The 26,910-nt window shown below is 45.1% G+C and overlaps 1 protein-coding gene and 1 long non-coding RNA gene across 8 annotated transcripts in view; both read right to left on the reverse strand.

Annotated features, from left to right (window-relative positions):
• Positions 1 to 26,910, reverse strand: part of LOC126988203 (titin-like) — a 304,476-nt gene that overhangs the window by 152,458 nt on the left and 125,108 nt on the right. The window lies entirely within an intron of this gene.
• On the reverse strand, positions 24,400 to 26,007 carry LOC126988209 (uncharacterized). Its single transcript, XR_007741737.1, has 3 exons — positions 25,598 to 26,007; positions 25,462 to 25,529; positions 24,400 to 25,427 (listed from the first exon to the last, which is right to left on the reverse strand). It is a non-coding gene; the product is annotated as an uncharacterized LOC126988209 (long non-coding RNA).

Consider the following 26,910-nt stretch of genomic DNA (forward strand, 5'->3'; position numbering starts at 1 on the left):
TCTTCCTCTTTTTCTTTTACCCTCTTCCTCCTTTATCCTTCTTCCCTCTTTCCCTTCCTCCTCCTGTTCTCCTTCCCTGTTGTTTTTCCCTAAGTCCTGTTCCTTATTTCCATTCCCATTTATCTTTCCCCAACTTTCCTTTCCATCTCCTTCTTCTTCCCCCAATTCCATTTTGTCCCCCACCCTCCCCATCAATGATCATCTTTTCTCTCCCCAGTTCATCCCTTCCTTCCCCTTTCACCCTTTCCAATCCTTTGTTCACCCTTCCCTTAACCTTCGTCCATTCATCCTTCCTCTCCTTCCATTCCCTTCTTTATTTAATTTTCTTTTATCTCCTCCAATCATTCAGTCACCCCTTCCCATCCCCATTCATCCCTTCCCTCTTCCCCTATTCATTTTTTTCTATTCCTTCACTCATTCATTCAATCATCCTTTCCCCCTTTTTCCTTCCTCCCTTTCTTCCTCTTCCCCTTCCCCTTCCTCCTCCTCCTCCTTCCTCTCTTCCCCTTCCCCTTCCCTCCCCCCCCTTACTTTATGTCATCCCCTCCGGTCACCGTCGCCCTGAAGATAACGGGATAAGCAACACAGGGAGGTAAAAGCCTTCCTCCTCCTCCTCCTCCTCCTCCTCCTTCGTCACATTCCTCCTCTTCCGCCTTCTTCCTTCCCTATCCCATCATCTGATCTTCCTCTTTCTCATTTTCCTTCTCTCCTGATCCTTGTCCTGTTTACTTTTTTCTTTGTTTCTCGTCTATCTTTTCCTTTTCCTTTTATCCTTCTTCTCTATTTCCCTTTCTTCTTTATTTCCTCCTCCTCCTCCTTCTCCTCCTCCTCCTCCTCCTCTTTAATTTCAGCTTCCTTCCTCTGTCTAATCTATATGTTATCCTCCTATTCTTTTTTTTCTTTATCTTTTTCTTCTTTTCTCCTTCCTCCTCCCCCTCTGCCCTCTCTCCTATCTCTTCCTCCTCCTCCTCCTCCTCTTCTTTTATTTCTGCTTCCTTCCTCTGTCTAATCTATATGTCATCCTCCTAATCTTTTTTTTATCTTTTTCTTCTCCTTTTCTGCTTCCTCCTCCTCCTCTTCCTCTTCTTTCTCCTCTTCCTCTTCCTATCTCCTCTCTTTTCTCTTTGATCATTTTACAGTATCATCAATTTCTTCCTTTCTTTTCTTTCTACATTATATATATTTGACTTCTTAATTTCATCCTCTCTCTCTCTCTCTCTCTCTCTCTCTCTCTCTCTCTCTCTCGTCCTTCGTCGCCGGCCGGGTCTCTGGTGTGTGTGTGTGTGTGTGTGTGTGTGTGTGTGTAGCTCTGAGGCAGGTGGCGAAGGAGGGGGAGGGGAAGGGGGAGGGAGAGAGAGGGGGGGAGGGGGAGGAGGGGGGAGGGTACCGTGCAAGGCGTAAACAAAACCAGCTGATTGATGTCTGTTTACAGGTGAGAGAGAGAGAGAGAGAGAGAGAGAGAGAGAGAGAGAGAGGGGGGGGGGGTGGAAGGGGGACAGGTGACTCACTCTTGCCAGGTACTGAAGAAGGGAGGAGGAGGAGGAGGAGGAGGAGGAGGAGGGAGGAAGAGTAGTAGAAATAGTAGGATGAGGTATGTGAGGAAAGGAAGAACTGCAGGAGGAGAAGAAGGAGGAGGAGGAGGAGGAGGAGGAGGAGGAGGAGGAGGAGGGAAAGAGAAGAGGAAGACAAGAATTAGAGGAATGGAAGAAAAAAAAAAGAAGAAAAGAAAGGAAGAGAAAGAAACAAAGGAAAAGAAAATAAAGAAAAAAAAGGGAAAGACGAAGAAGGAAAAGATTAAAAAAGAAAAACAAATATTAGGGAAAAAGAAAGAAAGAAGGAAGGAAGGAGAAACTGGAGAAAAGGGAGGAAGAAGGGAAAGGGAGGGGAAAGGGAGAGAAAGTAGAAGGGGAAAAGGAAGGAAGAAAGAAATGAAAGAGGAAAGAAGGAAGGAAAGGAGGAAGAGAATGAAAGGAATAGAAGAGGAGGAAAAAAAACGTATATTAGAGAGAAAGGGAGAGAAAGAGAAACTGGAGGAAAGGGAGATGGAGGAAGAGGAGGGATAACAGGGAGATATAGATGTGTATATGATTCACGAAGGGAGAGAAAAGGGAGGGAGGGAGGGAAAGGAGGGAGAGAGGGAGGAAAGACATGAAGCGGAGGAAAGAATGTGTGTATTTTAAATGGAGAGAGAGAGAGAGAGAGAGAGAGAGAGAGAGAGAGAGAGAGAGAGAGAGAGAGAGAGAGAGAGAGAGAGAGAGAGAGAGAGATAGAGAGAGAGGAAAGGAGAAAGATGGAAGGAAGGAAGGAAGGAAGGAAGGAAGGAAAGGAAGGAAAGGGAAGTGAAAGGAAAGGAAGAGAAGGGGAAGGAAGGAATGGGAAGGGAAGGGAAAGGAAGAGAAGGGAAAGGAAGGAAAGGGAAAGGAAGGAAAGGAAGGAAGGAAGGAAGGAAGGAAAGGAAGGAAGGAAGGAAGAGGAAAGGAAGGAAAGGAAATGAAGGGAAGGGATGGAAAGGAAAGGGATGGGAAAGGAAGGAAAGGGTAAGGAAGGAAAGGGAAGGGAAGAGAAGGGAAGAGAAGGGAAGGGAAGGGAAGGGATGGGAAGGGAAGGAAAGGGTAAGGAAGGAAAGAGAAGGGAAGAGAAGGGAAGGGAAGGAAAGGGAAGGAATAGAAAGGATATTGCGACATGGAGAGTAAAGGGAAGGACAAAAAGAAGAATATTGAAGAAAAAAAAAACAGATGAAAAGCAAGAAAACAAAGAAAATAAAAAGAAGAACAAGAAGAAAACAAGATGAAGAGAAAAGTGAAGAAAACAAGATTAAAAAGAAGAGGAGGAGGAGGAGGAGGAGGAGAGGAGAGCATAGGCAAAAATAGGTCAGGGGAGAGATAGAAGGGAGGGAGAGGGAGAGGAAGGGAGAGGGAGAGAGAGAGAGAGAGAGAGAGAGAGAGAGAGAGAGAGCGTAATGTCTCATGTGTTGCTCATTACGAGGAGGAGGAGGAGGTGGAGGAGGAAGAGGAGGAGGAGGAGGAGGAGGAGGAGGAAGAGAAGATTATGAGCCTTTAGACATACCGGTTTCTTCTTCGCATCCTCTCTCTCTCTCTCTCTCTCTCTCTCTCTCTCTCTCTCTCTCTCTCTCTCTCTCTCTCTCTTGTATTTTCTTCCGTTCCCATTCCTTCTCGTTTTTCTTCCTCCATTGCTTTCCTTTCCTTCTCTCTCTCTCTCTCTCTCCGACAAATGAGTAATGGCAGGGAATGTGACGAGGAAATTTTTAGGTATGTAATTTCTTAATGACAAACATATATTTCTGTCAAGTCTCCTCTCATTCTTCCTTTCTTCCTTCCTAATCTCTTTTCCTTGCTAATCTTTTTTCCTTCCTTCTTTCCTTCCTTGCTAACCTGTTTTCCTTCCTTCCTTCCTTCCTAATCTTTCCTTGTTAGTCTATTTTCCTTCCTTCCTTGCTAATGTTTTTTCCTTCCTTCTTTCCTTCCTTGCTAATCTTTTTTCCTTCCTTCCTTCCTTCCTTGCTAATCTTTTTTCCTTCCTTCCTTCCTTCCTTTCTCATCTCCTTTCCTCCTATTCTTCCTTCCTCCTTCTCTTTCTTTCTTTTTCTCCATCCCTTCTCTCTTCCTCCTATCCTCCCTTCTTCCTTCTCTTCCCTTCCCTTCTCCATCAGTTATGTTGCCTTCTCTTCCTTCCTTCCTCCTTTCCTTTTCCATTCTTTTTTCATCCCTTCTCTCCTCCTCTCCTTCCTTCCTTCCATCTCCTCCCTTCCTTTCTCCCTCTTTCATTCTCCACGTTCTTGCCTTCTCTCTCTCTATCTCCCTTCTTCCCTTTATCCCTCTCTTCCTTCCTTCTTCTCTCCCATTCTCCTTCCTTTCGTCATTATCTCATTATCCCCCATTATTTTCATTGCTATTTCTATTTTCCTTCCTTCCCTCTTCCTTCATCCTTCCTTCCTTCCTTCATTACTTCCCTCCTCCGTTTGTCATTTCCTCTGTTCTTCCCTCTTTCTTTTCTTCTCCTCCTTCATCCTCCCCTTCCCTCTCTCTTCCTTACTTCCTTATTTTCTCTCTATCTCCCTCCTTTCTTCCATACCTCATTATTCGGAGGGCGTGTGGATAAGTGGAGGTGTTTGGGCGTGTGTGGAAGGGCGTGGTGGAGGCGTGGTGGGTTCCCTTTGTGTGTGGGTGCGTGTTATACTTCAGAGGTGGAGGAGGCGGGGGAGGAGGAGGAGTCGTGAGGAGTGGTGACTTGAATAGGAGGAGGCGGAGGAGTGTGGAGCGAGTGGAGTTGACGCAATGGTGATGAATGCTCGCTTTATGGGCCCCGAGGTGGTGGTGGAGGTGGTGGTGGTGATGAAGGAATGAAGGGAGGTGGTGAAGGAACTCTGGTGGTGATGGTGGTGATGGTGATGATGGTGGTGGTGGTGATGGTGGTAGTGGTGGTGGTGGTAGTGGTGGTGGAGGTGGAGGTGGTGAAAGTGGATGACCTAACAAGAGTAGAAAGAAACGTTAGGTCACTGCCTGTCTCTCTCTCTCTCTCTCTCTCTCTCTCTCTATCTCTCTCTGCTTTCCTCCTTCCTTCCATTTTTATCTTTCCTTTCCTTCACTTTTTCGCATTTTTTTCCCATTCCTTTTTCTCTCTTTCCTCTTTACTTGCCTTCCTCTTTATTTCCTTTTCTTAGTATTTTTGTGTTCCCTTCCCTTCCCTTCCCTTTTCATTCTCTTTTCCTTTCTTTCCCTTTGGTTCCTTTCCCTTCCCTTTTCATTCTCTTTTCCCTTCAATTCCTTTCCCTTTTCTTACTTTCCCTTCTCTTCCCTTCCCTTCCTTCCCCTTCTTTTCCCTTCCCTTCCTTTCCCTTCTCTTCCTTTCCTTTCCCTTCCCTTCCCTTCCTTTACCTTTCCTTTCCAATCTTTCCATTTTCTTCCCCTTCCCTTCCCTTCCTTTACCTTTCCTTTCCAATCTTTCCATTTTCTTCCCCTTCCCTTCCTATCCTTTCATTCTCTTCCCTTCCCTTCCTCTCCTTTCATTCCCTCCTCTTCCCTTCCTTTCCTATCCTTCCCTATCCTTTCAATGGCATCCCTTCCTTCCCTACACACACACACACACACACACCCTCCCGACCCACACACACACTCCCTTTCCTCCACCTCTCCTTCCTTCCTTCTCCCTCCTATCCCTCCTCGTCCCAGCCGCTCAACTAGCCCACCTCAGCGCACAGCCATCCCTTCACTGTCCAGGCTACACGCTATCTATCCTGCCCTGCCCAGCCGACGATCCTTATACGCGGGAAGCCAAGCATTCCCTCATTCTTCTCCCGTCCAAGCTGAAACATTTCCTTCCTTAATGCCAAACTGCGCCCTTCTTAACACACACACACACACACACACACACACACACACACACACACACACACACACACTCCAATCCTTTCCCTTTCTCTCTCCTTCCAATATTTTATCCCATTCAAAATATCCTTCCCCCTCTCTCTTAACGCATACCCCATTCATACCAAGGTTAGGTTTGGACCCCTTACGCCTAAACACACAAGCTTGTACCCTCCCATCCTTTCCCTTTCCCTCGCATACCCAAGCATCATACCAAACTCCATGCCCTCTCCCCTCTCCCTACCGCCTCCCCTTAAAAGGAGGAGGACGAGGAGGAGGAGGAGGAGAAAAATTAAGAGGAAAAAAAAATAGATGTGAAGAAGAGGAAAAAAAATGTGTGAAGGAAATGCCGAGAATTTAGAAGAAGAAGAAGAAGAAGAAGAAGAAGAAGAAGAAGAAGAAGAAGAAGAAGAAGAAGAAGAAGAGGAGGAGGAGGAGTATTTTTACCATAGATTCTTTGCAGCATTACGTGTACAGAACATGTCCCTTCCTCCTCCTCCTCCTCCCCCTCCTCTTCCTCCTCCTCCTCCTCCTTCTGTTATTGCCTTCGTTCTCTTTCCTTTCCTTTCTTCCCTCTTCCTTCTTTCTTTGTCTTTTCCTTTCCCTTTCTCTCCTTTGATCCCTCCTCCTCCTCCTCCTCCTCCTTCCTTCTGTCATTGCCTTCGTTCTTTCTCCTTTCCTTCCTTCCCTCTTCCTTCTTTCTTCATCCTACCCTTTCCCCTCTCTCTTCCTCGGTCCCTTCTCCTTTTCTTCCTCCTCCTCCTCCTCCTCCTCTTCCTCTCTGACCCTCACCAGCACCTGTTTTCACCCATCACCATCCTCTCCCCTCTTCCCCTTCTTCTTCCTCCTCTTCCTCCTCCTCCTCCTCCTCTCCATCTCTAAGCTTAATTCTCTGTCTCCCGTGGGTTATAGAATTACCGAGAGAGAGAGAGAGAGAGAGAGAGAGAGAGAGAGAGAGAGAGAAGGGGGGTTAGGGTTAAAGAAATCATCCATCTTGCCACAACAACAACAACAACAACAGTAATGAAGGAGAAATGAGTAATCAATTAAATGAACAACTCCTCCTCTCTCTCTCTCTCTCTCTCTCTCTCTCTCTAACGGGCATGTATTTGTCCAACTCACAGTGTACGAAAAAAACTCTACAATCGCACCCACTTATAAGGCCTCAGACTCGCTTCCACGCACCGCCCATTGCTATAAAAGTGTGTGTGTGTGTGTGTGTGTTATCATTTTAATATCCATCTGCTTTTTTTTTCGTTTTTTTTCTTCTTTTAATTCTTCCTGTTTCTCTATTTCTCGTTTATTTTTTTTGTTCATTAATTATTTCCTTCTGTTCCCTTTTGTTTACATGCATATATATATTTTTTTGGTCTCCCTGGTATCACATTTGGGTATTCATTTGCATTTTATTTCTATTCTTCCTCCTCCTTTTCCTTCTTCTCCTTTTCCTATTTATCTTGTCTTTCTCCTCTCCTTTCTTTCTTTCTGTATATCCACCATTGTTCCTGCTTTTCTCTCTCCTTTCCTCTGTATCCTCCTCCTTATTCCTTCTTTCTCCTTTTCTACTAATCTTTTTTCTTCCTCTCTACCTTCCTCCTCCTCCTCCTCTACTTCTAATCTTCTTTCTCCTTCTACTTAACAAATTGCACACACACACACACACACACACACACACACACACACACACTGGCGCCAATGGGACCCAAGTTAATGGTGTCCAGAGGCTTGCCAGAGTTTATTTTGGTTCCTCCTTAAAACCCAACATAGAAAACGGGACAAGAACTAACGTATTTTGTTTCTACGTGGGACACACATTCTCTACCTACGATATGCTGACGATAGATGAGCGATTAATTTCCTTTAACTTTTGGTCGTAATGCACATTCTCTACCTACGATATGCTGACGATAGATGAGCGATTAATTTCCTTTAACTTTTGGTCGTATTGCACATTCTCTACCTACGATATGCTGACGATAGATGACTGATTAATTTCCTTTAACTTTTGGTCGTATTGCTGAAGAAAAAAATGCTACCAGAATCGAACCCCCTAAAGATGATTGCGTAACTAGACAGCTTGGCAATAGAACGCTTAACGGGCTTCTTTTGTCTGTCTGTCATTCTGCGTTTCCTGTTTCTTGGATGTTTTTGCGCTTAGCTTTTTCCGTTGCTCTCAAAAAATTAAAGCAAAAAATAAAAACAACAAAAGTGGGTCACATTTGGCATTTCGGCGCCTCTAGAACATACAATGGGAACTTAAACCTAATCAAAACAATGAAAAAAACAACAAAAATCAATCAATTAATAAATAAAATAATTGTTTGAGGAAAGGAAGACAAGGGGTGAAAGTATAAGGACGAGGAGGAGGACGAGAGGGGACGAGTGTGTGCTGAGGGGGGGGGTATTGTGTTGGGGTATGTGTGTGTGTGTGTGTGTGTGTGTGTGTGTGTGTGTGTGTGTGTGGGAGGGGGGGAGAGGAAATGAAGATGAGGAGAGACAGAGAGGGAGAGAATGAGAGAGATAGAGACAGACAGACAACCCCTCCACACACACACACACACGTACGCACACAGGGGGAGGTCCAGCGTCAAAACTTACACTCGAGGAAAGGCGTGAGAGAGGGAAAATAAAGCAAGTTACAAAAAAGGTGAAATTAAACACACACAAGCCTCGGTAACATCAACAAATAACCGAGGAGGAGGAAGAGGAGAGGAAGAAGAAGAAGAAGAAGAAGAAGAAGACTAAGTAAAAGAGAATGTAGGAGAAGATGAGTTTGGAGGAGGAGGAGGAGAAAGAAGATGATGAAGATGAAGAAAATGCTGAAGATTATGAAGATGAAGAGGAAGATGAAAAAGAAGAAGAAGAAGAAGAAGAAGAAGAAGATGACTAAGTAAAAAAGGATGTAGGAGAAGACGAGTTTGGAGGAGGAGGAGGGGAAAGAAAGAAGAGAAAGAAAGAAATTTAAAAGGAAAAGGAAGACAAGAAGAAGAAAGCAGATAAAAAGGAAGTGGAAAAAGAACAGGAAATAAAAGAGGAAAAGAATAAGGAAGAAGAAAAATAAAGGGAAAAAAGAAAAAGGAAAGGAAGTGGAAAAAGAAGAGGAAAAAGAATAGAAAAAGAATAAGGAAAAGGAAGAGAAGAGGAGGAGAAGAAAGAGGAAGAGGAGGAGGAGGAGGAAGAGGAGGAGGAGGAGGAGGAGGAATTCCGATCTGATATAAACATGTCCATCAGAGAGAGAGAGAGAGAGAGAGAGAGAGAGAGAGATCATGTGAAGATATATTATGCTTACGAAAATATACGTTGTTTATTGTGAAGGAGAGAAGGGAGGGAAGGAGGAGAGTGGAGGAAGAATATTGTGTGGAAGAGGAGGTGGAAAAACAGATAGATATTACATTATTTATTTGTCTCTCTCTCTCTCTCTCTCTCTCTCTCTCTCTCTCAGAATACCAAAAGTCACCTCTTATCTGTGTGTGTGTGTGTGTGTGTGTGTGTGTTGGGAAGATTAGCGAAGGATAGACAGAGATAAGCGAATAAAGGGAGGAGGAGGAGGAGGAGGAGGAAGAGGAGGAGGAGGAGGAAGAAGAAAACAACAAGAGAACAATAAAAGTAACAACAACACAATTATAAAGAAGATGGTGAGGATGATAAGGAAGAAGAAGAAGAAGAAGAAGGAGAAGAGAAGGAGGAGGAAAAAAAGATCGGAGCAGAAGCAATGTTTGGATGACTCCTTGCCCTGTTTGTTTGTTTGTTTGTTTGTTTACTAAAAGCACAGGAGCAGCTGTGAGCAGTAGGGAAAAGTATGTCCGCTCTCTCTCTCTCTCTCTCTCTCTCTCTCTCTCTCTCTCTCTCTCTCTCTCTCTCTCTCCTTCAATATTTTCTTCCTTTCCTTCCTTCCTTCCATTTTCCTTCCTTCCTTCCTTCCTTCCTTCTTTCCTTCTTTCTCTATCTCTCTCTCTATCTCTCTCTCTATATATATATATATATATATATATATATATATATATATATATATATATATATATATATTTATCTATCTATCTATCTATCTATGTATCTATCTATCTATCTATCTATCTATCTCTCAATAAAATAATAATACTTAATAAATACTAAACCTCAAGAAACAAGAAATATACAAGTAAATTTTTATCACTATGAAGAAAACATCAAATATTTTTTTTTCTGCTCTTACGAGATTAAAAAGATAAACATTCTTCTTCTCTCCCTCTCTCCCTCCAAAATTTTAAAACCTTCCTCCATGATAACTCCCTTCCTTCAACCCTTTCTCCCTTCTCTCTCCCTCTCTCCCTCCAAAATTTTAAAACCTTCCTCCATGATAACTCCCTTTAACCCTTTCTCCCTTCTCTCTCCCTCTCTCCCTCCAAAATTTTAAAACCTTCCTCCATGATAACTCCCTTTAACCCTTTCTCCCTTCTCTCTCCCTCTCTCCCTCCAAAATTTTAAAACCCTCCTCCATGATAACTCCCTTAATCTCTTTCTCCCTTCTCTCTCGCTCTCCAAAATTTTAAAACCCTCCTCCATGCTAACTCCCTTCCTTTATCTCTTTCTCCCTTCTCTCTCCCTCTCTCCCTCCAAAATTTTAAAACCCTCCTCCATGATAACTCCCTTCCTTCAACCCTTTCTCCCTTCTCTCTCCCTCTCTCCCTCCAAAATTTTAAAACCCTCCTCCATGATAACTCCCTTCCTTTAACCCTTTCTCCCTTCTCTCTCCCTCTCTCCCTCCAAAATTTTAAAACCTTCCTCCATGATAGCTCCCTTCCTTTCTCCCTTCTCTCTCCCTCTCTCCCTCCAAAATTATACTCTCCTTTATAACTCCCTTCCCTTCCCTTCCCTTCCCTTCTCCCTTTCCCTTCCCTTCTCTCCCTCTCCCGCCAAAATTGAAACTCTCCTTCATTAAAATTCCCTTCCCTTCTCTCCTCCCTCTCCCCAAAATTAAAACTCTCCTGCGTGATCATTTCCTATTCCCTCCCTTCTCCCTTTCTCTCCCCCAATATTTTAAACCCTTCTTCTTTTTAATTTCCTTCATCTTCCTCCTTCCTTCTCCCTTCACTCTCTTCTTTCATCTTCCCCTTCCTCTTCCCTCCCGACACAAAACTTAAAACAGCTTCTCCATTTTTGTTCCCTGACGCATAGACTCTCAATGCTTCTGTTTGTGTGTTTGTGTGTTTGTGTTCATTGTGTTGAGGTCGTGAAGGCCTGACTCCTGTTCATCTTTTATGCCTAGAATTTACGATCTTGTTGTTGCGGCGAATTTAAATGCCATTATCAAAGCCTGTTTAGGTTGACACGGAAAGGGAAAGAGGAATGTTTTGTTTGATGTCTAAGATAAATTAATAAAAAAATATGAGGATTGATATAGGGGTGAAAAATGAAGCAAGGAATGGAGGAAGGAAAGAAGCAAAAAATGAAGGAGAAGAAGCAAATGAAGGAAGAAATGAACAAAAAATGTGTGGAATGAAAAAAAGATGTAGAAAAAATGACGGTTTGAGAAAAGGAGGAATGAAATAAAAGAAAGAAAAGAAAAATAAAGAAAAAAAAACAGCACAACACCCTCATCATCACCTCCATCAACACCATTAATAAGTAACGCCAACATCACCATCACCACCACCACCAACAACAACACCACCACCACCACCACCAACAACAACAACAACAACAACACCACCACCACCACCACCAACAACAACAACAACAACAACAACACCACCAGCACCACCACCACCGACACCACCACCAGCACCAACACCACCACCACCACCAGCACCACACCAGCAGCTAGCGTGTCCCTGGGTCGTAAGGCGGTCACTTAGCGGGGCCTGGTTAGCATAGATCATCGTCCGTCTGGCAGGTTCAGATTGCGTGTTCCCTTCATTAGTGGTGTATGCCTGGCCGCCCGATGCTCCGTCTGGGTCTTGGAAGGAGGACTGTCGCCTGAAGAGCTTTCCCTGCCTCGGCTAATCCATTGAAATGAGTTCGAGCGAAACTTTCAAAATAGAACTTAGTGGAGCTCCGGGAGGCAGAATGAGCCAAGCAACATGGGGCCATTATAAAACACTTGCCTGCGCCACTAACAGCCCCCATCATGAAGTATAACAGAGGTAAAGGCCGAAACGTAAAAAAAAAAAAATAATAATAATAATAATAAAAAGAAGTCAAATAATCAAATAAAAAAAATATGGGACAGGAAATCAAATAAATCAAACAAGAAAGTTGGAAAGTTTCGTTTAGTCGGCGCAACATCTGTGGTCATATGCCGGAGAGAGACAGAAGGGGAAGGAATTATAGGAGAAGGGAAAGTTTCGTTTAGTCGGCGCAACATCTGTGGTCATATGCCGGAGAGAGACAGGAGGGGAAGGAATTATAGAAGGGAAAGTTTCGTTTAGTCGGCGCAACATCTGTGGTCATATGCCGGAGAGAGACAGGAGGGGAAGGAATTATAGAAGGGAAAGTTTCGTTTAGTCGGCGCAACATCTGTGGTCATATGCCGGAGAGAGACAGGAGGGGAAGGAATTATAGGAGAAGGGAAAGTTTCGTTTAGTCGGCGCAACATCTGTGGTCATATGCCGGAGAGAGACAGAAGGGGAAGGAATTATAGGAGAAGGGAAAGTTTCGTTTAGTCGGCGCAACATCTGTGGTCATATGCCGGAGAGAGACAGGAGGGGAAGGAATTATAGGAGAAGGCAACAGACCCCAAGAGACGGGACACAACCCCCGATTAATACCTGGTACCCATTCACTCACTGCTGGGTGGACAGGGGCGAATCAAATAAGAAACTCGAATAAAGATAAATAAAACCAAAAAACAAATCAACGAAAAAAAAAAAAATAGTCACAGAATTACACGCAAAAAAAAAAAAAAATAAATAAATAAATAAATAAATAAATCCAATAAAAAACACTAGTGAGTCTGTGTCCCATTTGCATCGGGGTGGACGAGGATGAGTCAACCAGCAGGCCCGTGAGCTGAGTCAGGGGGGGTGGGGGGGACGGGGGGGGGGAGGGGGGTGCTGTCCACTCTCAGGGGGGCTAACAACACAACGATTGATGGCTTCTGCTGGGGAGGGGGGGAAGGGGCGGGGGGGGGAGGGGGTGATGGGGAGGTGACTTGTACAACGGTGTGCTTGTTCATGCTGACCTCCTCCTCCTCCTCCTCTTCCTCCTCCTCCTCCTCCTCCTCCTCCTCCTCGTCCTCCTCTTCTTTTCCTTGTGTGGTCCGGGGTTGTGACAGTTTTTTTTTTTTCTTTCTTTCTTTCTTTCTTTCTTTCTTTCTTTCTTTCTTTCTTTCTTTCTTTATTTTTTTTACAGCTAAGGAGACAGTTCAAAGGCGTACAGAAAAATATATTAAATAAGCCCGCTACTTACTGCTCCTATCTATCTATCTATCTATCTATCTGCTTGTTTATTTGTTTTTATCTTTATTTTCCCGTTTCGGTGGCAAGACAAGACTCGGAAGAAGAAGAGAGGGGGGCAAAAACGAAGAAGGGGAGAGAAGGAAAGGAAGGAATGGAGGAGAAGGGAGGATGGGGAAGGAAGGGAAGGGAAGAAAGAAAGAAATACTAATCTACTTCCTTCAATCAGTTTCTTCTTTCTTTTTGTTTTCCTCTCCTTCTTCTTCTTATCTCTCCTCCTTTCTCTTTACCTTCTATGTCTCTTTCGTCTTCTGCCCTTTTATCGTTCATTTCTCCTTCTCCTTTCTTTCCTGCTATTCCATCTACTCCCATCTACTCCCATCTACTCCTCTCCTAAATCTTCCTCGACATTCTCCATCACGTATCTCTCCCTATCCGGTCCCTACTTCCTCTTTCTCCCTTTGTTATCTTTTCATGTTTTCCTTCCTTCTCCATCCTCTTTATCTCTGTTTCTTGTCCTCCTTCTCTTCCTCTCTCTCCTCTCTTATTTCTTCTATATTTTCTTCTCATTTCTCCTCTTTCCTTTTCCTGGATTTTCTTCTCCTCCTCCTCCTTCTCCTCCTCTTTTCTTTCTTTTCTATTTCCTCCTTCTATTACTGTTTTCTCCTATTCCCATTTCTTTTATATTTTCTCCTATTCCTTTTTTTTCTACTTTTCTCGTTTCCTTCTGCTCCCCTTTTTTATCTTTCCTTTTCTAATGTGTTCCTAATCCTTCCACTCTTTCCTCTTTTCATTTCCATATTTCCAGCTCTTTCTTTATCCTCTTTCCCTTTCTTTTGTTTCCTCCTCCTCCTCCTCCTTTCTCTTCTTCATTTTTTATATATTTCTTCCTCATCACCTTTTTCTTCTTTCCCTTTTTCCCGTTTCCTTCTCCTCCTCCTCCTCCTCCTCCTCCTTCTTTCTTCTATCTTTCTTCTTCCTCCCCTTTTTATTCTTTCTGTTTCCTCCTCTTCCTCCTCCTTTCTCTTCACTTTTTATATATTTCTTCCTCCTCACCCTTTTCGTCTTTCCCCTTTTCCCGTTTCCTTCTCCTCCTCTTCCTCCTTCTCCTTCTTTCTTCTCTGTACATTTCTTCCATATTTCTTCTTCCTCCCCTTTTCTTCTTTCTGTTTCCTCCTCCTCCTCCTCCTCCTCCTTTCTTCATTTCTTCAACACTTCCTTTTCCTCCTCCTCTTCTTCTCTTTTCATTTCTTCTAAGTTCGCCATCCTACTAATCTTTATCCTCTATTTCTTTTACAACTTCTACTGTTCTCCCCTCTTTTCATTTCTTCTACATGTCCTCCTCCTCCTCCTCCTCCTCCTCCTCTACCTGGCTTCGCACCTCCTGAGAGACAGAATCGAGTTGGAGAATTTGTTTGTGCCAAGAGGGTCGAGAATATGTGTCCCGGCCGCTATTTTTACCTTCTCTCTCCTCCTCCTGCTGTGCCCGTGTGTGTGTGTGTGTGTGTGTGTGTGTGTGTGTGTGTGTGTGTGTGTGTGTGAGTTATCGTCATCTATGTATCGATGTTTCTTTAATTTTATTTGTGCATATCTTTATCTCTCTTGTATGTATGTATGTATGTATGTATCTATCTATCTATCTTTTATTTGTTTTATTTCGTATTATTCTTCCTCTTTTTCATCACAAGCTTTTTTTTCTTTTTTTTTTTTTTTGGTTCGTTATCAAAATCTATCAATTATTTTCTCATTCCTTACATTTTATTTTTCCAGGAGTTGTTTTTCTTTTTTTCATTTCTCATTTATAAAAAAAAAAAACGATAAATTAAATGTCCTTCCCACACACACACACACACACACACACACACACACACACACACACACACACACACACACACACACACACGGATATTGGCTGATGTTTAATTGGTTCCAGGTGGGCGGCGTGGGCGGGTAAGTCTCTTTGAAGGGCGGGAGTGAGTGAGTGAGGGAGGGAGGCAGGAGTGAGTGAGTGAGTGAGTGAGTGAGTGAGTGAGGGAGGCAGGAGGGAGGAAGGGAGGGAAAAAGGGAGAGGAGTGTTGATGGGAGTATACAAGGATGGCAGGGAGAGTTAAGAAGGGAGACTAAAGGAAAGAAGGAAGGAAGGGAGAGAAGGGAAGGAAGGAATAGAGGAAGGAAGAAGGAGAAAGATGATTGATAGAAGGGAATAAAGAAGGCAAGAAATAAAAGGGAGAAGGGGAAGAGGGAAGGTTGGAGATGGATAGAAGGAAGAAAGGAAGGAGATGGAATAAAATAAAAGAGAGGAAAGACAGAAGATGGCGAGATAGAGATGGAAGGAAAGTAAGGAAAAATAAAGGTAAATGAAGGGATGAGGAAACAGGAGACGGTGTATGGAGGTAAGGGAAGGGAGGAAAAGGGAAAACAAGGAAAAATAAAGGAAAATGAAGGGATGGAGAAACAGGAGACGGTGTATGGAGGCAAGAGAAGGGAGGAAAAGGGAAAACAAGGAAAAATAAAGGAAAATGAAGGGGTGAGGAAACAGGAGACGGTGTATGGAGGTAAGGGAAGGTAGGAAAAGGGAAAAAACAAGGAAAATAAAGGAAAATGAAGGGATAAAGAAACAGGAGACGGTGTATGGAGGTAAGAGAAGGGAAAAAACTAGGAAAATAAAGGAAAATGAAGGGATGGAGAAACAGGAGACGGTGTATGGAGGTAAGAGAAAAGAGGAAAAGGGAAAAAAGGGAAAAAAAGGGAGGATATGCCTAAAGTGGAGAATGGAGCCGTGACAGGTGACGGAAAGGAATGCGTAAACTATGGGAAGGGAGTGACAGAAGATGGACGGGAGGGAGGGAGGGGAGATGAGGGAAAGAAAGGGAAGAGGGAGGGAGGGAGAATAAGGGAAAGAAAGGGAAGGGAGGGAAAGGAGGTAAGGGAAAGAAAGGGAAGTGAGGGATGGAGGGAGGGAGAAGGGAAAGAAAGGTAAGGGAGGGAAAGGAGGTGAGGGAAAGAAAGGGAAGGGAGGGAGAGGGAGGTGAGGGAAAGAAAGGGAAGAGGGAGGGAGGGAGAATAAGGGAAAGAAAGGGAAGGGAGGGAAAGGAGGTAAGGGAAAGAAAGGGAAGTGAGGGAGGGAGGGAGAAGGGAAAGAAAGGTAAGGGAGGGAAAGGAGGTGAAGGAAAGAAAGGGAAGGGAGGGAAATAGAAGAAAAAGGGAAAAAAAAGAAAAACGGCAAAGAAAAAAAAACAAGGAAAAAAACAAGGAGAAAAGTAGGGGAAAAAGTAGAAGGGAAAAGGATAGGAAAAAGATGAAGGAAAATAAAAGATAAAAAAACGGAAAATAATGAAACAGGAGGAGAAGGAAAACAGGAATAAAAAGAAGGAAAGAAATAATCATCTGAGAGGGAGGAAGGGGAAGAGAAGTGAGGGAGGGAGAGAGAGAGAGGGAGGGAGGTGAGGCGGTAGAGGGAGGGGAGGGGTGAGGAAGAGGAGGAAGGAGGGAAAGTAGAGGGAGGTAAGAAGGAAGGTGAGGAAAGAGGAGGTTAAGGAAGAAAAAGGAAAGAAGAGAGGGAGGGAAGGGGAAAGGGACGGAAAGAGAGGGGAAGGGAAGTGAGGGAAGGAGATGATGGGAGAGAAAGACAGGAAAGGGAGGGGAGAGGGAGGGGAGAGAAGGTGAATGAAGAGGGAGGGAGGGAAGAGACAGAGGGAAGGGAGAGAAGGTGAATGAAAGGGAGATGGGAAGAAAGAAAAAGAGGGAGGTGAGGTAACGGAAGAGGAAGGGAGGAAGAAGGGGAGAGAGGGGAGAGGGGAGGTAAGGGAAGAGAAGTAAATGGGGAGGGACGTGAGGGATGTGGAAGAGGGAGGAATGTGAGGGGAGGGGAGAAGAGATGAGAGGAGGAGGAGAAAGGGGAGAGAGAGGGGAGAGAAAGAGGGGGAGGGGGAGAAGGAGAAGAGAAGGAAGGGAGAAAGAGGAAAGGGAGGAAAGAGGAGGGGAGATAAAGAGAGGGAGAGGGGGGAGGAGCAGAGAAGGAAGGGAGAAAGGGGAAAGGGAGGGGAGAGAGAGGGGAGAGAAAGAGGGGGAGAAGGAGAAGAGAAGGGAGAAAGGGGAAAGGGAGGAGAGAGGAGGGGAGACAAAAAGGGGAGAGAGGGAGGGGAGGAGCAGAGAAGGAAGGGGAAAAGGAAGGAGAAAGGGGAGAGAGAGGGGAGAGAAAGAGAGGGAGGGGAGGGAGAAGGAGAAGAGAAGGAAGGGGAAAAGGGAGGAGAAAGGGGAGGGAGTGGGGAGAGAAAGAGGGGGAGAGAGATGGAGGGGGAATTGAGTGACGCCTGCTTCTGATAATAGCGAGGACAGAGAGGGTATTGAGCACACACACACACACACACACACACACACACACACACACATACATCCTGGTTAGTTATCGCAGAGAGAGAGGTATCTGTGCCAGTGTGTGTGTGTGTGTGTATGTGCGTGTATGTGCGTGTATGTGTGTGTGTGTGTGTGTGTGTGTGTGTGTGTGTGTGATGCCACAGAGAAGTTTTTTTTTTGTCACCCAGATAGTATTTTGCTTGGAGACACACACACACACACACACACACACACACTCTCTCTCTCTCTCTCTCTCTCTCTCTCTCTCTCTCTCTCTCTCTCTCCTCCACTCCTCTGTTATATTTACTAACTTTACCTTCTAAGAGTGTGTGGCAGGCGGTTATTCATTGAGTGAGTGAGTGAGTGAGGGAGGGAGGCAGGGAGGGAGGACGGTGAGTGAAGTGAATAGTGAAGAAAGGGGAGGTAAGGGGAGGTGGATGAAGAGGGAAATGGCAGAAAGGGAAAGAGGGAAAAGGGAGAGAAATGGAGAGAAAAGCGGAGGGGAGAGAAAGGTAGAGGGGAGAGAAAGATGGAGGGGAGAGAAAGGCAGAGGGGAGAGAAAGGTGGAGGGGAGAGAAAGGCGGAGGGGAGAGAAAGATGGAGGGGAGAGAAAGGCGGAGGGGAGAGAAAGATGGATGGGAGAGAAAGATGGAGGGAGAGAAAGATGGAGGGAGAGAAAGGCAGAGGGGAGAGAAAGGTGGAGGGGAGAGAAAGGCGGAGGGGAGAGAAAGATGGAGGGGAGAGAAAGATGGAGGGGAGAGAAAGAAAGATGGAGGGAGAGAAAGGCGGAGAGAAAGGCGGAGGGGAGAGAAAGATGGAGGGGAGAAAGGCGGAGGGGAGAAAGATGGAGGGAGAGACAGGCGGAGGTGAGAGAAAGATGGAGGGGAGAGAAAGGCGGAGGGGAGAGAAAGATGGAGGGGAGAGAAAGGCGGAGGGGAGAGAAAGATGGAGGGGAGAGAAAGATGGAGGGGAGAGAAAGAAGGAGGGGAGAGAAAGATGGAGGGGCGAGAAAGGCGGAGGGGAGAGAAAGATGGAGGGGAGAGAAAGATGGAGGGAGAGAAAGATGGAGGGAGAGAAAGATGGAGGGAGAGAAAGAGGGAGTGGAGAGAAAGATGGAGGGGAGAGAAAGGCGGAGGGGAGAGAAAGATGGAGGGGAGAGAAAGGCGGAGGGGAGAAAGATGGAGGGAGAGAAAGGCGGAGAGAAAGATGGAGGAGAGAAAGATGGAGGGGAGAGAAAGGCGGAGGGGAGAGAAAGATGGAGGGGAGAGAAAGATGGAGGGGAGAGAAAGGCGGAGGGGAGAGAAAGATGGAGGGGAGAGAAAGATGGAGGGGAGAGAAAGGCGGAGGGGAGAGAAAGGCAGAGGGGAGAGAAAGGCGGAGGGGAGAGAAAGATGGAGGGGAGAGAAAGATGGAGGGGAGGGAAAGATGGAGGGGAGAGAAAGACGGAGAGGAGAGAAAGAGGAGAGAGATGGAGGGGAGAGAAAGATGGAGGGAGAGAAAGATGGAGGGAGAAAGATGGAGGGGAGAGAAGATGGAGGGAGAGAAAGATGGAGGGAGAGAAAGATGGAGGGGAGAGAAAGGCGGAGGGGAGAGAAAGATGGAGGGGAGAGAAAGATGGAGGGGAGAGAAAGATGGAGGGGAGAGAAAGATGGAGGGGAGAGAAAGATGGAGGGGAGAGAAAGATGGAGGGGAGAGAAAGATGGAGGGGAGAGAAAGGCGGAGGGGAGAGAAAGATGGAGGGGAGAGAAAGATGGAGGGGAGAGAAAGATGGAGGGGAGAGAAAGATGGAGGGGAGAGAAAGATGGAGGGGAGAGAAAGTCGGAGGGGAGAGAAAGATGGAGGGGAGAGAAAGATGGAGGGGAGAGAAAGATGGAGGGGAGAGAAAGATGGAGGGGAGAGAAAGGCGGAGGGGAGAGAAAGATGGAGGGGAGAGAAAGGCAGTGGGAGTGATTTTTTTTTTACTTTTTGCTAAACTTTTTTTTTGTCTAATTTCATCTTTTTCTTTAATCATACTCTTTCCTTTTTTTCCTCTTCATATTTACTTTTTTTCATTTTTATTTCATTTTTACATTTTACATTATTTCTTCCTCTTTTTCTTCTTTTTCTTTAACTTTCTTTTACCTTACCTTTCCCTTCCCTTCTTTATCATCCTTTTCCTTTTCCTTCATTACTCTTTTCCCTCTTCTTTTTTTTTTTTCGTCCGAGATCTGGTTCTTGCCACACCTTCCTCCTGTGATGTGGTGTTAGTATGCAGTGGGGTGGGCTGTCTTAAAACCCTCTCTCTCTCTGTTCCTTTCCTCATTTTTCTTTTCTTTCTTTCAATTTCCATCTCATTCTTCCTCCTCCTTCTACTACTACTACTACTACTACTACTACTACTACTACTACTACCATCACCACCATCATCACCTCCACTGCCATCCTTGACATCACCATCATCACCACGTATACTTGTAATTCTTCCAACCATCACCATCACCACCATCATCACCATCACTATCACCCACATTAACACACTACTACCTTCAAGTGTAGCTCACCGTCTCTGCATCTCCATCACCTTCACCATCATCACCATCATCACCATCACCATCAACTACCCCCATCACCCATTCCAGTGTAGTCCTTCGTGTCAACCACCATCACCATCACCACAACCACCATCATCACCACTATCCTCACCCCATCACCATCACCTCCACCTCTATCCCTACACCATCAACACCATTCCTCCTCTGTGTACTCCATCGTTCCCAAACACACCTCCATCACCACCATCAACACCACCACTAACACAACGCAACCTTCCCTTCTTCTTTCCTCCCTTTCTTCCCTTCTATCTATCCCCAGCTTCCCTTCCTTCCTTGTTCATCTATTCATTCCTTTCCTTTTGCCCTCCCTTTCCTTCTTTCACAAACCTTATTCTTCCTTTCTTTTACTTCCTCCTACAATTCTTATTCTCCCTCCCTTCATACGCTCCCTTTCCCTCCCTCCTCCTCCCTCTCTCAGTCCCCCCCACCACCATCACACACCGACACACACACACACACACACGTAACTTGTCCTCTAAACTAACACCCCTTCCCTCCCCCCCTTCTTCCCCCCTCCCCCCGTGGACACCCAACACCCAGCCCATGACTCTAATCCCGCCTCGGCCCGTGCTATTAATATGAAGGGTCGCCCACACGCCTTATATGCCGCAGCCTCCGAGTCTTGAATAATGGCCTAGTCACCCCTCTCCCTCCCGACCCCCCTCCGTGGTGATGGGGGTGGTGGGGGGGATGGGGGGTGTTGGTGGGGAGGAGGGTGTGTTTTGGTGTGCTTGTGTGTCGTGGTGGTGGTGGGGGGGTTGTTGTTGTTGGTGGTGGTGGTGGTGATGGTGGTGGGGAGGCCTATATTTTGGTGGTGGTGGTGGTGTGGTAGTGGCGGTGGTGGTAGTGTTTTGGTGATGGTGTGTGATGAAGATGTGTGTTTGTGTGGGTGGTTGTGGTGATGGGGTCGTTTTGGTGGTGGTGATGGTGGTGGTGATGGTGGTGATGGTGGTGGTGATGGTGGTGATGGTGGTGGTGATGCATTCCTTGTTACTACTTAGACATCATTAGTTTTGGTTATGAATTCAAGATTAACGTTTTTCTTCGATTTTTTTTTTTTCTCAAGTCTTGCAAGCTGTGATTTCGTCTGCATTAGCTAGTCTCAGGGTGTATGAGTTTCTCTCTCTCTCTCTCTCTCTCTCTCTCTCTCTCTCTCTCTCTCTCTCTCTCTCTCACGGTGTTTTCATTCAGTCTTGTCACCTATCATACATAAAATCAATACAGTTATGAGCAAAAAGAAAACGAAAGGAAAATAAAGAAGGGAGAAAGGAGGAGATAGAGGAGGAAAGGGGAAAAAACGAGAAAGTACAGGGATTAATAAAAGGCATAAGAAAAGACTAATGCTTGCAACACGCTTCTTCTTCATCGACAAGGACACAATGAAACACCATAACAATCCTTCCTTATAAGCTGACTCGTAAAATATTGCTGGCACGGTTAATCTATGAGAGGTAAGCCGAGGTAACTACCCAGTCACTCTGCCTCGACCGTTCGTCCCGAGGCAAGATTGGTATTACTTCTCATATGATAAACGGAGTCACTTTTACGCGTCCTCTTTCCTGTGAGTGCTTGTGGATCTCTATTTTAAGGCACGGGGGTGGAAGGGTGGAGAGGGGATGGAAGGAGAAGGGGAGCGGGAGAGCTGGAAAAAAAACATGAAATAGTCCACCACAAAAAAGAAAGAATAATTTAAATGAGAAAATGTAGAGATGATGTTAATACAAACGATAGGAGAAAAAGAAAGAAAAATGGGAAGGAAAAGAATGAAATGGCAAGCAACTAACAGCGGGTCATAATCTCAACAATTCGGGGATTTCACACACGGCAAACGACCCCAGTGTCCTTCCATGTTTTTTTTTATCTTTTTTTTTTACAACAAAGGAGACAGCTCAAGGGCACACAAAAAAAAGGAAACAATAATAAAAAAAAAAGCCCGCTACTCGCTGCTCCTATAAAAAAAAAAAAGAGGTGGCCGAAAGAGAGGTCAGTTTCGGAAGGAGAGGTGTGATTGGCTACCTGTAGACATCAACGACAGGTAAGCTGGGGTAACTAAGAGGTCGTATTCTTAGACATTTCGAGACTTACACATTAACGTTTGATAAGGCTTTCGTAGAGATTGTGTTAGTATTTCCATGGGTAGTTGTATGAGCCTAGTGATAGTTCGACATGGCTGAGGTAACTAAAGGTATAATTCCATAAAAAAAAATCAGGGCTTACAAACACTTCTCTGGTTTTTCTTCTTTAGATTCAACCCGAAGCCTGACTTGGCAACACTTCATTCAGGGTCTTGTTTAGATACCAATGGAGGCACTTTTTCCTTCACTCTTTTTGGGTCTTCGTTCAGTAGCATTCACTCCATTCAAACCATCCAACTTTTCTTCTTTTCCTCCTTCAAGTTTAACCTAGAATCTAACCTCGCCACACTTCATTCAGGGTCTTGTTTAGATACCAATGGAGGCACTTTTTCCTTCACTCTTTTCTGGTGTTCATTCAGTAGCATTCACTCCATTCAAAACCTCCAACTTTTCTTGTTTTTCCCCTTCAAGTTTAACCCAGAATCTAACTTCGCTACACCTCATTCAGGGTCTTGTTTAGATACCAATGGAGGCACTTTTTCCTCCACTCTTTTTTGGTGTTCATTCAGTAGCATTCACTCCATTCAAAACCTCCAACTTCTCTTCTTTTTCTCCTTCAAGTTTAACCCAGAATCTAACCTCGCTACACTTCATTCAGGCTCTCGTTTAGATAACAATGGAGGCACTTTTTCCTTCACTCTTTTCTGGTCTTCATTCAGTAGCATTCACTCCATTCAAGCCATCCAACTTTTCTTCTTTTTCCCCTTCAAGTTTAACCCAGAATCTAACCTCGCTACACCTCATTCAGGGTCTTGTTTAGATACCAATGGAGTCACTTTTTCCTTCACTCTTTTTTGGGTCTTCATTCAAAACCATTCACTCCATTCAAAACCTCCAACTTTTCTTCTTTTTCCCCTTCAAGTTTAACCCAGAATCTAACCTCGCTACACTTCATCCTGACTCGTTTACATACCAATCGACACACTTTTTCCCTTCCCTGTTTCTCTGGCACTCGCTCAGGCTAAATAATCCTCCTTTCTTTTCTTGTTTTCCTCATTCAGCTTCAAGCCTCCCAGAGTCTGATTTAGCTTCACTTCCTTCTGGCCCTCGTTCAGACACTTATCGAGACCTATTTCCTTACAGCAGCCGCCGCCAAGCCATCATTAGTGTGTGTGTGTGTGTGTGTGTGTGTGTGTGTGTGTGTGTGTGTGTGTGTGTGTGTGTGTGTGTGTGTGTAGGTGTTTAAGTACTGATAAATGACTTTTCCTACACTCCCTCCCTCCCTTTCCATCCCTCCCTACACGCATTGTTGGCAGGGCACCGCAAACTCTACTCTCTGAGGCGCCCCGCTGCCCCGCTGCAACCCCGGCCACCTGTCACGCCACATCAGGTGCCACACTCTTGCACATTTCCCCGCCCAAGCAACACACATCTGACAAGGCTTTCGTGGGAGTTGCGGGCATTTCCAGGGGTAGTTATATGACCCTGCTGGTAGTTTGACCTTTCTTCTGTACCATGAATGTGAAGAAAGACTTGTTAGAACCCCTTTTCGGCCTTTGGAGTTACTTAGGTGATTTGAGAGGCGGGAGTGTCTCAGAATACCGTTTTGTTGTGGGCTTTCCCAGAATCGCTTAGAAACAGAAGACGACGCAAGTTCTTGGCTATACTATGACCGACTGTAAGGTTAGTATTATAAGAAACTTTCGCTTCTCACATCACCTATTTCTAAAGGTCAAAGAGGGGGTCAGTCGGGTTCTAATGAGTGTTTCTTCAGGTTCACGGTACAGAAGAAGACTCACACTACCACCAGGGTCATAAAACTATCCCTGGAAATGCCCACAACTCCTACGAAAGCCTTGTCAAATATGTGTTTCTTTAGGTTCATGGTACAGAGGAAGGGTCAGACTACCACCAGGGTCATAAAACTATCCCTGGAAATGCCCGCAACTCCTACGAAAGCCTTGTCAAATATGTGTTTCTTTAGGTTCATGGTACAGAGGAAGGGTCAGACTACCACCAGGGTCATAAAACTATCCTGAAATGCCCGCAACTCCTACGAAAGCCTTGTCAAATATGTGTTTCTTTAGGTTCACGGTACAGAGGAAGGGTCAGACTACCACCAGGGTCATAAAACTATCCCTGGAAATGCCCACAACTCCTACGAAAGCCTTGTCAAATATGTGTTTCTTTAGGTTCATGGTACAGAAGAAGGGTCAGACTACCACTAGGGTCATAAAACTATCCCTGGAAATGCCCACAACTCCTACGAAAGCCTTGTCAAATATGTGTTCTTGGATAAGGATAATGGAGATGGTGGCGATGATAGGAGAGACAACACACCTCAAAAACACAGATAAAAAGAGCTTATTAACACAGAGATAAAACAGATACGAGTTTCATTTCTATCTCCGGGTGGCAAGATATGGCGATGACGAGGATGGCTGATGATGATGTGACGATGGCAATGATGATGAGGGCGCTAATGACGACGATGACAAAGATAACACAGCTTCTTAACACAGAGATAAAACAGATACGAGTTTCATTTCTATCTCCGGGTGGCAAGAGATGGCGATAACGAGGATAACTGATGATGATAGGTGACGATGACAATGATGATGAGGGCGCTAGTGACGATGCTGACAAAGATAACACAGCTTCTTAACACAGAGATAAAAAGAGATATTGGTTTCATTTCTATCTCCGGGTGGCAAGATATGGCGATGACGAGGATGACTGGTGATGATGTGACGATGGCAATGATGATGAGGGCGCAAATGATGACGATGGCAAAGATAACACAGCTTCTTAACACAGAGATAAAAGAGATATGACACAGCATTCTTAACTATCCGCGGAAGACACGTGATAGCGATATTAATGACCGACTCAATACAACCTTTCTTACTAACCTCGAGAACGCTGGAACTTATCAATACAAGGTTTATTTTTCACATTCATACAACCCAATTTAACACTCACACACGACGGCGCTGTGCTTTGAAGGGTATGAATTAGAGGAAAGCAATATAGAAAGTCACTACTCTAATGCCGTCTCTCAATCTCTCTATCTCTATATCTCAAATCATTATACCTCACTCACGGACACAACAACAACAACAACAACATACTAACACATATAAGAGAGATACAGATAAGGAAAAAAAAAACATCGATACATAGATGACGATAACACACACACACACACACACACACTCACACACACACACACACACACACACACACACACACGGCTCAATATACTCGGTCAGCGGATTGTTTTGCCTCCCTTCCGCGTTGATCGAGTGCCAAGCGGTGCCACCTCCGGCCGCTGCTTCCTCCAGGCACGCAAATACCTGAGTGCCTGCTTGCTAACCTACCTCTGCTAGCTTTCCTATCTGCCTGCTAACCTCCTTCTGCTAGCTATCCTATCTGCCTGCTAACCTTCCTCTGCTAGCTATCCTATCTGCCTGCTAACCTTCCTCTACTAGCTATCCTATCTGCCTGCTAACCTTCCTCTGCTAGCTATCCTATCTGCCTGCTAACCTTCCTCTACTAGCTATCCTATCTGCCTGCTAACCTACCTCTGCTAGTTTTCCTATCTGCCTGCTAACCTCCTTCTGCTAGTTTTCCTATCTGCCTGCTAACCTTCCTCTGCTAGTTTTCCTATCTGCCTGCTAACCTCCTTCTGCTAGTTTTCCTATCTGCCTGCTAACCTCCTTCTGCTAGTTTTCCTATCTGCCTGCTAACCTCCTTCTGCTAGTTTTCCTATCTGCCTGCTAAACTTCCTCTGCTAGCTATCCTATCTGCCTGCTAACCTTCCTCTCACTGCTTGCCTCCCTGCCTGCCTGCCTGCTAACTTTCCTTTCCTTGTCTTGGCCTGCTTCGCCTAAATACCCTGCTTGCATTCTGCCTGTCTGTCTGTCTGTCTGTCTCTCTCTGTTAGCGTCTGTCTGTCTGTTAATTTCTGTTTCTCTCTGTCTGTTGTTGCGTATACACTGTCAGTCTGTTCATATATGTTTGTCTAGTTCTCTCTCTCTCTCTCTCTCTCTCTCTCTCTCTCTCTCTCTCTCTCTCTCTCTCTCTCTCTCTCTCTCTCTCTGACCTTCAATGACCTACAGTTTTCCTCTCTTCATCACGTCAGTTTTTCTCCTCCTCCTCCTCCTCCTCTTCTTCTTCTTCTTCCTCCTCCTTTTTCTTCCCTATTCCTTACATTTTCTCTCCTTCCTTCTCTCCTTCTCTGTATCTTTATTTATTTTCTCATCTTTCTCTCCTTCCTTCCTTCCTTCTGTTCTTTTCTTCTTTGTTATTCAGATTCTTTAGTTTCCCTTTCTCTTTCTTTTCTCCCCTTTCTCTTCCTCACTTCTCTTCCTCCTCCTATTCCTCTCTTTATTCCTTTCTGTCTATCTATTACTTTATTATCCTTTTCTTTAACTCCACTTTCTATTCTCTGATCCATTCCTTTCCTTTCTTGCGTGTTCCTTTTCTTCTTCTTCATCTTCTTTTTCTTCTTCTTCATCTGCTTCTTCTTCTTCTTCTTCTTCTTCCTCCTCTTACCTCACCATTCCCCCACTTCTCTTAAGGTGTCCGTCAATCCTCCCTCCTCCTCCTCCTCCTCCTCCTCCTCCTCCTCCTCCTCCTCCTCCTCCTCCTCCTCCTCCTCCCAAGGGAAAAAAGTGGAAGAAAAGTGAGAGCGTCTGGGGCCGTGTTACGCTTCCCATGTTAAAGTCGTGTCAGGCAACCACCACCACCACCACCACCTCCTCCACCTCCTCCTCCTCCTCCTCCTTCTGGCTGTCCTATATCCTTCAGCTTCTCTTCCTTTCTCTTTTATTCGTCCTTGTCATTTCCTTCTTCTTCTTCTCCTCCTCCCAGTTGTCCTATCTCCTTCATCTCCTTCTCTTCCTTTCTCTTCCTTCCTCCTTCTTCCTCCTCCTCCTCCTCCTCCTCATTCTCCTCCTCCCGGTTGTCCTATCTCCTTCATCTCCTTCTCTTCCTTCTTTACTCTTTTTTCTTTTCTCTCTCTCTCTCTCTCTCTCTCTCTCTCTCTCTCTCTCTCTCTCTCTCTCTCTCTCTCTCTCTCTCTCTCTCTCTCTCTCTCTCTCTCTCTCTCTCTCTCACACACATTTTG

Source organism: Eriocheir sinensis, chromosome 68, assembly GCF_024679095.1.
Source record: "Eriocheir sinensis breed Jianghai 21 chromosome 68, ASM2467909v1, whole genome shotgun sequence".
In the NCBI taxonomy this organism is placed as follows: Eukaryota; Metazoa; Arthropoda; class Malacostraca; order Decapoda; family Varunidae; genus Eriocheir; species Eriocheir sinensis.